This window comes from Pinus tabuliformis, chromosome 3_2 (genome assembly GCF_031772625.1).
Source record: "Pinus tabuliformis cultivar Carrire ecotype Pingquan chromosome 3_2, CPIR1, whole genome shotgun sequence".
Lineage (NCBI taxonomy): Eukaryota > Viridiplantae > Streptophyta > Pinopsida > Pinales > Pinaceae > Pinus > Pinus tabuliformis.
Genome location: NC_142302.1, coordinates 649,058,791 through 649,071,466, shown reverse-complemented (window position 1 = coordinate 649,071,466; position 12,676 = coordinate 649,058,791). Strand labels below are relative to the sequence as shown.

General features: G+C 34.2%; 1 non-coding gene across 1 annotated transcript; it reads right to left on the bottom strand.

Moving 5' to 3' along the window:
• Positions 1-12,243: 12,243 nt before the first annotated feature.
• On the bottom strand, positions 12,244-12,349 carry LOC149182311 (U6 spliceosomal RNA). Its single transcript, XR_016257885.1, has one exon. It is a non-coding gene; the product is annotated as a U6 spliceosomal RNA (small nuclear RNA).
• Positions 12,350-12,676: the final 327 nt, after the last annotated feature.

The following is a 12,676-nucleotide window of genomic DNA, read 5'->3' as shown; positions in this document are numbered from 1 at the left end:
GGTTATGCCATTATGGACTTATAAATGCACTTTCAACATTTTAAAGCTTCATGAATTTTACTTTCAAACCCTTAATTAAAGTCTTAGTATTTTTTTATAACATAATTATCTACAACTAATCTTGGGAAGAGCATGTACAAGATGTTGACAGGGCCTTAATGCTATTGGAAGAGAAACAGCTATATGCAAATCCTTCCAAGTGTGCCTTTGGGGTTTAAGAAGTGGAATATTTCGGTCAAATTGTAGATTCACATGATGGTGTTGCCCAATTTCAGTTATATCTCCCTTATGCGACTTATGTAGTCCTAAGTTCTTTCAAAGGAATGAGTATCAGGAGAGATGAACTCCTTTTCCAATGGAATGACTTGAATTTTATTGAATTTGTCAGAAAAATAACTTAATTTCTTCCAAAATTCATGAGGGAAGTCAATCTCTCTTGTATGGAAATGAATATATTGAAAAATATAGGTCATGATGACCCCAACAACCTCATCCTTCTTTCCATCAATGATAAACTTCATCTTATCATATTTTTGATCTAGAACAATGGTCTTCATATACTACCAAATCCCTTTTCTCTTCATAAGGGTTTCCACATCTAGTGCATAGAAAACATAATTATTCCCATTCAAAACATCATGATCAATCTTGGATGCCATCTTTAGAAAATTCAGATAGATCTAATCTTTCTTAAAAAAGGTTCCATGAAACAAATCAATCAACCTAGAGTCAATCAAGAAAATATTTGACTCAATACAATTTTTGAATAATAGGGATAAGTCTTAACCCATCATCTTTGATTCCATGTTGTTGTATGCTATGTTACCATGTTAAGAACCAAAAAAATAGATAATAGATAATAAAAAATTAATTAAATATCAAATATAAGCGAAAATAATGCTCCAAGATGATGGGTGGTGTTTAGAGACATTATTATATCATTAAAGCATAACACACTATGATCATACATCATAATTCATAGTGAACAAAATCAGAATATGTAGTTTTTTATAGTTGTTACTCTTGGATTATTATTGGAATATTTAGCAATACTGAGAGATGGGGGGGTGTGAATCATTATTAATAATTTTTAACTTCAAAAATTTGTAAATAAATCCATAGATATAAATAAAAGAACATAAATATGAAAAACACATATATTTTTACGTTAAAACCACATAATGTTTTTTTTTAAATAGATATAAAGAGTGCATTCAAATTTATTAGCACCAACTCCCTAGTTTATCAACACCAACTCCCTAATTTATCAGCACCAAAGCTTCTACAAGAGTCAATATTAGTCAAATAAATTCCTTCCTCTTGGCAGTTTCTCCTCTATCCTTCACACAAGTATTTGGTTTCCCAAACATGAACTTCTTAGCAACAGAGCTTCCCTCAACAATCGATCCTTGAAATCAACCTCCTTATTAGCAGAAATTGTCCTCAGCAGGCCCTAGACTAGGACTGAAACCTTCAAAACGTTTGCCAAAAAACCTTTCCCAAAATAAACCAAAAACCCTTCAAAAATGTGCCAAAAATCCTTCCCTACAAAGTCTCTCCAAATAAACTCCTCTTCACTTCCAATTCATGAGGTATGAACCTTAGAATTCCTTCATTTCTTTGCTTGTTTAAACAAATCCAATTATCTTGAATGAATGAGTTGAAATGCTCCTTCTTTTACCTATTTATAGTGCATCCAAGGTCTAAACTAGCCCAACTTATCCACTGATTGAAATAGCTTGTGCAACTACTAGAATGTACAGTGAATATTTGAAAAATCATTTCTCCTCAAGCGTTCGGAGTTAGAGGGACCATCATATACCATTAGAAAGGTCTCATAATAATATTTTGAACCATATATATTATGCTTTCAGTTCCGCTAGGTAAATGATTAAAAATGCATTCAAATATAGTGTATCCAAATGGGGCATCAAACATCCAAAAACAATATTTCGAAATGTTTTATTTGAATATGTAACTTTCCCTTTCATTTAGATATCCTTTAACATCAATGACAACTTATATCAATAATCTCCCCGTTTTTCATTGATGGAAACCATCATACTCCCCCTGTCTTTGTGCCTCTTAATATTTCTCTCCCCCTTTGAAATCAATGGTAAAGGGTAACTCACCTTGACGTTGTCTCTTCCCTTGTCTTTCTTCACTGAAGATTTTCCAAATCAATTTGGAGAAGAAATTAGGTTGAAAATATTAGCGATAAAAGAGTACCTTTATTTTTTTCCTTAATCATAGGAACCATAACGATTTCCTTCTTGTGCATGACTAGAGTTCCTAAAAATTAGGAGATTCCCTATAAATTAGGACAAGTTCCTATAATTTAGGAATTAGTCCCTAAAAATTAGGACGAGTTAGGATGTAGTTAACTGATGTGTTGAAATTCAAAGTTGAGTTCTTGATTTTCTAGTGTAAGTTGATTGAAGAAAACACAAGTGATTGAGTTTCAAATAGCTGACTTGAAATAGGACAAGTTGCATGAGAAGTTAACTCATGCTAACTCAATCAATCACAAAATCATTCCTTAATGCGAAAACTCACTAATTTTAACCATTCGGATTTCCTTTAAAAGGAGGAATGAAGGAAAAGGTTTAATCATTGTTTTGTTGAGCACAAGTTGGTGAGACCAAGCAATAGGAAGAACAAGTTTGTGTGTGGAGCTTGTTCGAGGAAGAATGTGCAAGATAAGCATGTACACAGGTTGGTTGAGGGAAGCATAGATCAACAGTCTTGCAAAGGTTTCAAGCTTAGATCAAGCAAGAAAGACAAGTATGTATTTTAGAATGAAACAAGTGTATTTTGTAAGAGATCAATTGCTAAGTTTCTCTATCAATAAAATTCTCATCAAGAATAGGGTTTTCCTAGTTGGGTTCCTTAGATAATTGTGTTTTTAAATTGTGTAATTGTAATTTTATTTATGTTCCTATTCTAATGCATCAAGTAGAGAAATTCTATGTTTATGTGAGAAGAAATTTTATTTCAGATTGCTCATATTAGCATATCAGAATTTTGTGGATTTTATACATGGTATCAAAGTAGATCAACAATGAATAGGATTGACCAACACACAAATTTCAGATTTATGTGCCCTATGAGTAACATGTTGGAGCGGCTAAAATATTAACAAGTGTGCAGTCCTTGAAGTCCTCATGTACAATGAGAGTTGAAGGAATAATGAGCTATTAGGAGGTAGAGTTGTGGAGCCCTAGTTCAGTGGGTTGCAGATGGACAAACCACAAATAAGAGGGAAAATCCAAAAGACCCAATTCACGGACTTCTTAGTGGAGCTAGAGGCCTGCTAGTGAGTAGATTAGTGAGCCAAAGTTCAGTGACACAAAAGGAGTTGTGATCATTAATAATGGTAGATTATGGAATCACGGAATATGGTGGCAAATAACAGGTCTTTAGAACAGGTTACGTCAAAGAAATAAGGGAAGCCTTCTAGTTCAGAGGTAGAAACTACAACAACGAAGAACATGTTAATATTGGAGATAGATCCATGTGGACGAGGTTCTTCTAGGAACACCTTCCTCGCTAAGAGGGAGTGTTGAAAATATTAGCGAGAAATGGGATCCTTGATTTGTGCCTTAATCATAGAAACCAAAATGCGTTCCTTCTTGTGCATGACTTGAGTTCCTAAAAATTAGGATATTCCCTATAAATTAGGATGAGTTATTATAATTTAGGAATCAAACCCTAAAAATTAGGACTAGTTAGGATGCAGTTAACTGATGTGTTGAAATTGAAAGTCAAGTTCCTTATTTTATAGTGTGAGTTGATTGAGGAAAAATACAAGTGATTTAGTTTCAAGTGGATGACATAAAATAAGATGAGTGCATGGGCATTTAACTCATGCTAACTCAATCAATCACAAAATCATTCCTTAATTATAAAACTCACTAATTTTAACCATTCAAATTGCCTTTAAAAGGAGGAACAAAGGCACAAGTTTAATCATTGTTTTGGTGAGCACGAGTTGGTGAGACCGAGAAATAGGAAGAACAAGTTTTTTCATGGAGCTTGTGACAGGAAGAGTGTGCAAGAGAAGATTTTTCACAAGTTGGTAGAGGGAAGAAAAGATCAACAATCTTGCAAACGTTTTAAGCTTAGATCAAGCAGGAAAGACAAATGTTTCTTTCATATTGAAACAATTGTATTTTTTAAGAGATCAATTGCTCAATTTCTCTATCAATAAAATTATCGTTAGCAAAGGGTTTTCCCAATTGAGTTCCTTAGACAATTCTATGTTTTTGAATTGTGTAATTGTGCTTTTATTTATGTTCCTATTCTGCTATATCTAGTAGAGAAATTTTGTGCTTATGTGAGGAGAAATTTTATTTCATATTGCTCATATTAGCATATTATAATTTCGTGGATTTCCTATAGCTTATTCCCATATTATTCTTGAGATACTCAAATTTCTCTTTGGGAATTGGTTTGGTGAATATGTCTACAATATGTTCCTTTGCCCCAACATACTCTATCTTAATATTATTTTCTGTGACTTTCTCCCTTATAAAGTGAAACAAGATATCAATATTCTTGGTCTTGGAATGTATCACTAAATTCTTGGAGATGTTTATTGCACTAGTTTTGTTACAAAGTATCGAAATAGGCTCATTATAATTTTACTTGTATGTGTTGCAAGTTTTGCTTCATCCATAGGGCCTAAGTACAACTTGTTTTCGCTGCAATATGTTCTTCTTCTGTTATAGACAAGGATACTAAATATTTCTTCTTGCTCAACCAGGATAAATACAGTCTCTGAAGCAGAAGGTTGCTCCACTTTTCCTTATTTTGTCATATATACTCCCTTCCCAATTTTCATCTTTGTAAGCTACCAATGTCAAGTCCTTTCCTATCAAATACCACAACGTAAATTTTTTTGTTCCTTTGACATATCTAAAGATCATTTTCACTGCCAGAACATGAGTTTCTTCGGTTTTTCTTGAAATTTTGTGACATGTCCAGCTTTTTTCATTACATCTGGTCTTAAAGTTGTCACATAGAGTAGGATACCAATCATTTATCTATAGAGTCTTTGATCCACTTCTTGGGATTCATCTTCTTTTCTCAACTTGCATCTAGTAACCATAAGAGTGCTCACAAGTTTGTAGTCTTCCATTTTTCACTTCTTCAACATTTCTTTGATGCACTTGGTTTGAGAGATGAAAACTCCTCCATCTAGTTGAGATATTTGGAGTCCCAAAAAGAAAGTAAACTCCCCAAGTAAAGACATTCCAAATTCATTATGCATATATTTTGAAATTTTTTTACTTAATTTATGATCGTCACTTCTGAATATGATGTCATCAATGTATACTTCAATGATGATCATATTTCCTTGATCTTCCTTTATATGGAGATTACTTTCTGCATTTCCCATTATAAAACCTTGTTGCTACAAATACCTGTCCAATCTTGAGTCCCAAGCTCTAGGGGCTTGCCTGAGTCCATACAGGGCTTTCTTCAATCTATAAATATAGTCTTCATCTTTCGATAATAGGAATCCTTCTAGTTGTTCTATATAGACTTCTTCTTCTAGTTCCCCATTAATAAAGGTTGATTTTACATCCATTTGATACACTTTGATCCTTTTGGAGCATGCATAGGCTTATAGCATTATAATTGATTCCATTCTAGCTAATGGAACAAAAGTTTCTTCAAATTCTATTTACTCAACTAGGGCATATCCTTTGCACACTAGTCTTGCTTTGTTTTTAGTCACCTTTCCATCTTCATTTAGTTTGTTTCTAAAGAGCCATTATGTACCAATCACACTTTTATTTTGGGGTCTTGGAACAAGTTCCCATGTCTCATTCTTTTCAAAATGATTTAGTATTTCCATGGCCTTGATCCGATTTTCATCATTTCTAGCTTTCTCAAATTTATTTGGTTCAATTATAGATAATAATGATAGATGCCCTTTCTATGGTGTTTGTTCTCGTTTTCTTCTTCTAGGTTTTTCTCCTACACTCTTCTCCCCACTAATTTGTTTGGTGGATGATTCTTTTGATACTAATGTTTAGGTGTCCTAGATGGTGTCTAAAAGTATTTTTGATTATCTACTTCTTACTATTCTGCCTCTGGCTACTTTTCTTCTTGGTATTCATCTTCTTATTTTTCTTCTTCTTTATTTGGTCTTCCTCTTCTTACTGTTCAAATATGTGTGGATTTTTTCTTTCCTTCTTGCCTTCAACAAGTTTGTTTCATCAATTTTTACATTGATTCTTTCTTCTATCTTATTGATTCTAATATTGTAGCACTTAAATGCTTTTCTTTTGCGTGAGTACCAAACAAGTATGCCTTCATTTGTCTGGGAGTTTGTTGTCGCTATGACAAACACCCTCCAAAATTTGCCTACACTCAAATTTTGGAGCCTACTGTGGATCTTGTGATCGGTCGATCCATAGTAACTTCTTGGTTAGTTGAAGCTTTTTATATCCCTTCTTAGATTGGAAGTTTCTAGGGTAGTTGCTCACACATGCTCAGTCCACAACAAGTTCATAAGTGCATTATTTCACGCAAGCTTGAACAAGCATAGCATGGTCCATCAAGATTGTGCTTGTGCAATGTCCAATCCATGTCGATAGTCAGTGCACACTGACATCGACAATTTCTCACTTCTAGATGTGTTTGTGCTTCCTTTCACTCTAATTAGTCTCATTTTCATGTTATCTTCACTCTGGCATGTGTTGCTTTCATTGTCATTTGCATATCGCAAGTGTCGTTTTCACTTTAACACTTGTCATATTCTGGCATCTTAAGTGTCACACAATGTACATAAGATTGATTTGGTAAATGAGTCAATATTACCATGTAAACCTTTGTTGCATTCATTTCCAAAGTTTTAAGCATTGTTGCACAAATGTCGTCAAGGTTGTCGCAAAGTGTATCTTTAGTGTTGCACCTGTCGTAAGTTGTCGTGAAGGTTGTCACACTTAGGAAAGTATGTTGTTAATGTGATCTATATGATCTATGTTGTGTCATCAAGCACTCTAAGTGTGTGATCACAATAAATTCCTATCACTATTCACATCAATTTCACTTATCCCACACTTAGCCTAAATTTGGAAAATTCCTAACAACTTAGCCTCATCCGACCTTCCTGTATTGTGGATTGTGCAACCCCATCCCTCAAGCTGCAACCCTACCTCTTGAAACTATGCAATGCCCATTTCCTACCTTCCAAGACTGCGCACTACACCACTTCAGTGCTCAAGCCCAAGCCTTGGCCTCCAAAATTGTGTAATTCATCCTTCCAACCTAGCCCCAACTGTGTATTACACAATCTCTGAGCTCAAGCCCAACCCTGAGCTCTTGAACATGCAATCACCAAGACTACTCTGTCTCCCATAAATGTGAAATTGACAGAAATAATGAAAAACCCTGCAGCCTGACTCAAGGAGCCTCAAAACTACATAATTTTCCTGCACAGGCCAGCCTGAGCTACACATTACATAATCTCAAGGCTCAACCCTCAGCCTTGAGCTCTTGAACTACGCAATTTTACAATCACCTGGGCTCCTCGTTCTTCCAAAATTGCACAATGGTAAAAATCAGTGTTCAAGCCCTCAGACTCACTCCCTGAGCTCCCCAACTGTGAAATCATTTTTCTCAATCCAAGCCTAATTTTTGCATTGTGCAATATCGAGGCTTAAGCCTGACCCTTGACTGCCTGAGCTTCAAAATTTCGCAACCACTGAGCCTCTCCCTCGGCCTACCACTAGGTTCTCACTTAGTTAATGGATTATCATGCAACGTCTTAGACTAGGGGTTTATCAGACTGATGTCATGTTGTCATGAGTGGATTGTAGATGCAGGAAATCTATCATGCTATGGCAAGATGATGAAGAAGGATATGGAGAAAGAGGACATGCTAGAAGACACATATGGAGCTAAAGAGATAAGAATATCATCAAACAAGAAGATGAAGGAACATTGGGCTACATAGAAGACCAAATACTAGAATCACATGAAGACTCCATCTAATTTAAAACTCTTTGGAGGGTAGATATGAAGAACAAAGCATATCTCTCATGAAGATGAAGCATTGAACACATCTCTTATTGAAGACAAAATGAAATAAGTAGCAAGAAGTAAATTTTGGCAGTGCCACATCATCAAAGTCCATCTCGTCAGTGACATGTCATATCCTTCACAAGTCATCATGTGCCACATCGTTTGTGGATTATGTTATTCTATTATTGGAAAATTATTGTAAAGTGGAATTCCTAAGGACACATTTAGAATATGAAGAGTCATGTAAAGTCAAAAAATCACAGGAAGTCAAACAGTCATGGAGGTAGTCAAAGAGGCACAAGGAATGTAAAGCATCACCTCTTGGTTATATATACACCCTCATTGTATGAGCAAAGGAATTTTCACCTTGGCTCCTCCCGCAAGGCAATAAAGAGACAAGATAGTTATTTTGGGGAGCAAGAAGTGGCTTCAACGCTCCACTATTGGATCTAGTGGTGTTCATTGTATACACGTGTATTGGAAATTTTACTTAATATCAGAAGCCTTATGGCCAACATGTTCTTCATGCATGGATTATGAATATTTGTAAGACTATTATGTGGATGTTTGTAATTCATGTTTTCTTTCATATGTGCTAAAGTAGTTGAAATTTTTCAGTTGGTTTAGTACTTATTATATTGAGAATATGTTGGAACAGTTGTTATTGTTGTCCCATCCTTATGGACTATTCTGTAGGATACTAGACATTTTTTCCTTGTTGATTGGTTGCAATGACCGTCACATCTTTTGTGGACTATTTCGCTAGATGTTAGACGGATCCTTCTTGGTTGTGTGTGTCTCTACTAGGGTGTTACTATTACCTCTGTCTTAGAGGCTCACTTCTTTATCTCCTTCCGCAATAGAATAACCTTGACACACTTACAACCAAACACTCACCAGACACACTTGATTTTTTAAGGCACATTTGCACTTCTCTTTCGTGCTGACAATAGAGCCAAGGAAAATATTCAGGAATATATGGTAGTCGGGCTAATATCCTGGATGGGGCTCTTATTCCAAGCAGTGTGATGTCTATTTGGGACTTCACATCGAGGAGAGCCCCTTGTTTTACCGATTTCCAGCACCGTCAACAGAGTCAAAATTTCCTATCTCTCGATCATCCCTCTTTATATAATATTCAAGATTCCAAATATTTTGAAATGTTTGACACTAGATGCTCTTCCCTTTGATGATTCATAGGGAGTTTTTTCATTATTGCTTCTGAGCAATCCTTTATTCAATATGTGAAAAAATGTATGTACTTATTGTACCCAAAAGATATTACTTAGCTTGGATTCTTGCAACAAAGTTCTACCCATCTCTTCCAGAATTATGATCTTTGTTTCAATCACTTCATTTTGTTGAGTTCTAGTTGTTGAGAAGTGTCTTCTTATTCCATGATCTTCATAGTAGTCATTGAATTAATTTGAAGTAAATTCTCCTCCATCATCTAATCTCAAGCATTTCATTTTCAAATTGGTTTCACTTTCAACAAGTTCCTTGAATATTTTGAAAAATTGAAAAGCTTCTAATGTCCTTTTAAGAAAACAAACCTAGGTCATCTTTGGGTAGTCATCAACAAGCAACATGAAGTATTGTTTTTCATCTACTCCTTTAGTTCTTGTTGGCCCACATAAATTAGTATGTACAAGTCTAGTGGTTTTGTCATGAAATGTTCCTTATTTTTGAACTCAACTCTTGCTTTTTTTCCATGCTACCACTACTTGCACATAATATTTGAAGGTTTCATAATTTCAGGAATATCCCTTACAAATTCCTTCTTGTTGATCTTGATAACATTGCCAAAGTGTATATGCCCCAATCTCCTATGCCAAATCAAACTTTCATCTTCCTTTACCATGCAACATCTTTCCTTTCCAATCTTATTTAGGATGTATATGTTGTTTGGAGTTCTTATTGTTGTTGCAACAAATTTCCTTGATGCTACTTTTCTTGTTTTACATTTTACATTACATTCTTTTGTAATGTGTGTCCCTAATCACATATTTGGCTAACACTTATTAGATTATGCTTCATACATTCAACAAGTAAAACATTTCCTACCATTGCATATTTTCTTCCAAGACTAATTGTGTCTTTCCCTATAATTTTGACAAAGCTATCATTTCCAAAAGTGAAAAATCCTTCTTTTTCTTCTTCAATGTTGCAAATACGTTTTGTCTCAAGTTGTATGCTTTGAGCATCCACTATCAATATACTATTGATGTCTTCTACTTTTGGCTTGTAGAGCAAGCCCACATTCCTGGACCTATTAATTCCATATGGATCTATAAAATATACTAAATATTTGCTTCATCTCAGCTCTTGGTAGATCCAGAGTTAAGATGGTTCTATGTTGGTTTTGAGAAAAACACTAATAAAATGCTTTAACTATAAGAAAAAAAATCACTTGTTTTATATAATATATGTGTACTTGGCATTGAAACATTTTATTTATGATTCACATTCTCCACATTAAAATGTTAATACATACCTCCGTATATTTGGAAATAGAAAACATATATCCATAGGAATTTCTCTCTCTCTCTCTCTCTCTCTCTCTCTTTCTCTATATATATATATATATATATATACTAGTTTTTGTTTACTGTAAATTTGACATGTAACATTACACATAGAATTGTCAAGTCCCACTAGCACAACTAGTTGAGGATGGACCTCTTTAGCAAGGCGACACAGGATCAAACCTCACGGGGGGTGGCTATGCCCTGTGCTAGGGGAAGGAGACATGCTAAAAAAATCCAGTCAGCCAAGGGTTGGTGTGGCCAAGGTCGGGTGCGATCCCCGGGTGACTTTGATAGCTTAGATTCCCCTGGGTCACGACTCCTCAAGCCACAGGTCAAGCCTGTAGGATCATAGGAAAATTGACAAACAAACAAAAAAACATTACAGATAGAATTTATATCAACTTTATCATGTGCTATAAAAATCCTAAAAGCCATCATGTGAATGATGTAGGGATCCAACGAAACACCAACAAATGAAACTTCACAAGATTGATATATCAACATAATATATGGTTCGTGGAGATGGATATATATATATATATATATATATATATATATATATATATTACAGGCATCCATAGCAATCGAAGTTGAAAACATAAGAAAATGTTTAATGTAAATTACTTTACTTTTTTCTATAAAAAGTTGAGATAAAATTATATTATTTTATATGGACACTAAAATAATTTTACTTATGTTTGACAATAGAATAATTTTTGTTATTATATATATATATATATATATATATATTACATTTAAATGGAATATAGAATGAATTATACATCATATAATATCAAAAATATTAGTTTTTGTCAATTTCATATTAAGTAGTGAATAAATTACATCTTCTTAAATATATATATATATTTTTTACTTTCAATTACTTTATCTCTCTATACAGATTTGATGTGAAATTAAGGCAAGGTGGAAATTGAAGTATTTTATTCATGGTCGACATTATTTTTTTTGTTATTACTATTTTAAATTTGGTAATGTGAGTATTATTTTATTATTTTTAAATGTAACGTTGTGTGACAGCATTTCTCCATATTGGATTGTAGAGTGCCTTATTTGGTATGTGTTATATTCTTTGCACAACCAAACTCGAGTGCAATACTTTGTGTCGGGCAGGTCCCAAGGGGGCGATAGCCCCTCCTATCGAGGGGTTTGCACGGGTTTGGGTAAACACCCCAAACTTTTTTTTTGGCAGCCCCACCCATGTTTTGCAGATGGTTTTATGCATGGTGGTTTTACCTATGGTTTTGTAGATCTAGTGAAAGGAACTATGGTTATGTATTAATCCAAGGTTAATGGATTGGGAGTTTATGAATGTTTCAACATGTATATAATGTATTGTAACATTGAAAGGAATATAATGAAAAATCAATATGGCTTTCCTGATTTTGGGTTCCAAGAGAAAATTATTTGTGTATAATTTATGTTCTTTCCATTGTATATTTTCTATTTTTATGAACTCATTTACAGGTATTGTTTTTACAGGTTTTCATTATCCTCCTCTTCTTACTCCTCATCATCAGTTTAAACCAAGGATGACTTGAAGCAGCTCAGACTGACACATAGATCCATGAGTGTCGTTATAAACTACACCACTTCCTTCTTCACTCCAACAACTTAGCTCCACTTTAGTTGTTGTAATGACCTATCAGGGATGGAAATGGGGTCCTTGGACCATTTCTCAATTTGTACATGTCATCCTTGCACAGGGTCCATGCTAATCTTCTTTGTATTGTTCCAATTTTATCAGATGTCTCCGAAATGGGGTCCTACCCAACTTACTAGCCATAGAAAATTAATTTTGCGATGTTATGTGATGAACAGTCTAGAAAATGCTTATGGTCATATAACAAACATCAACAACAAGGAAAACACATGAAATATATGCCCACAAATACAAAAAGACAACTTGTGCCTACTGAGAATCCCATACATAAGGTCCAAAATGAAGGAATGGATGATGGACCAAAGTTTAATGATTTTCATACAAAATCAATGGTCATAATTGATTGAAAAGATACTTTAGTGAGTAGATTACACTAGTGTAACACCTTCTGGTATAATAATATAATTTTATATAATATATTTAAAAAATT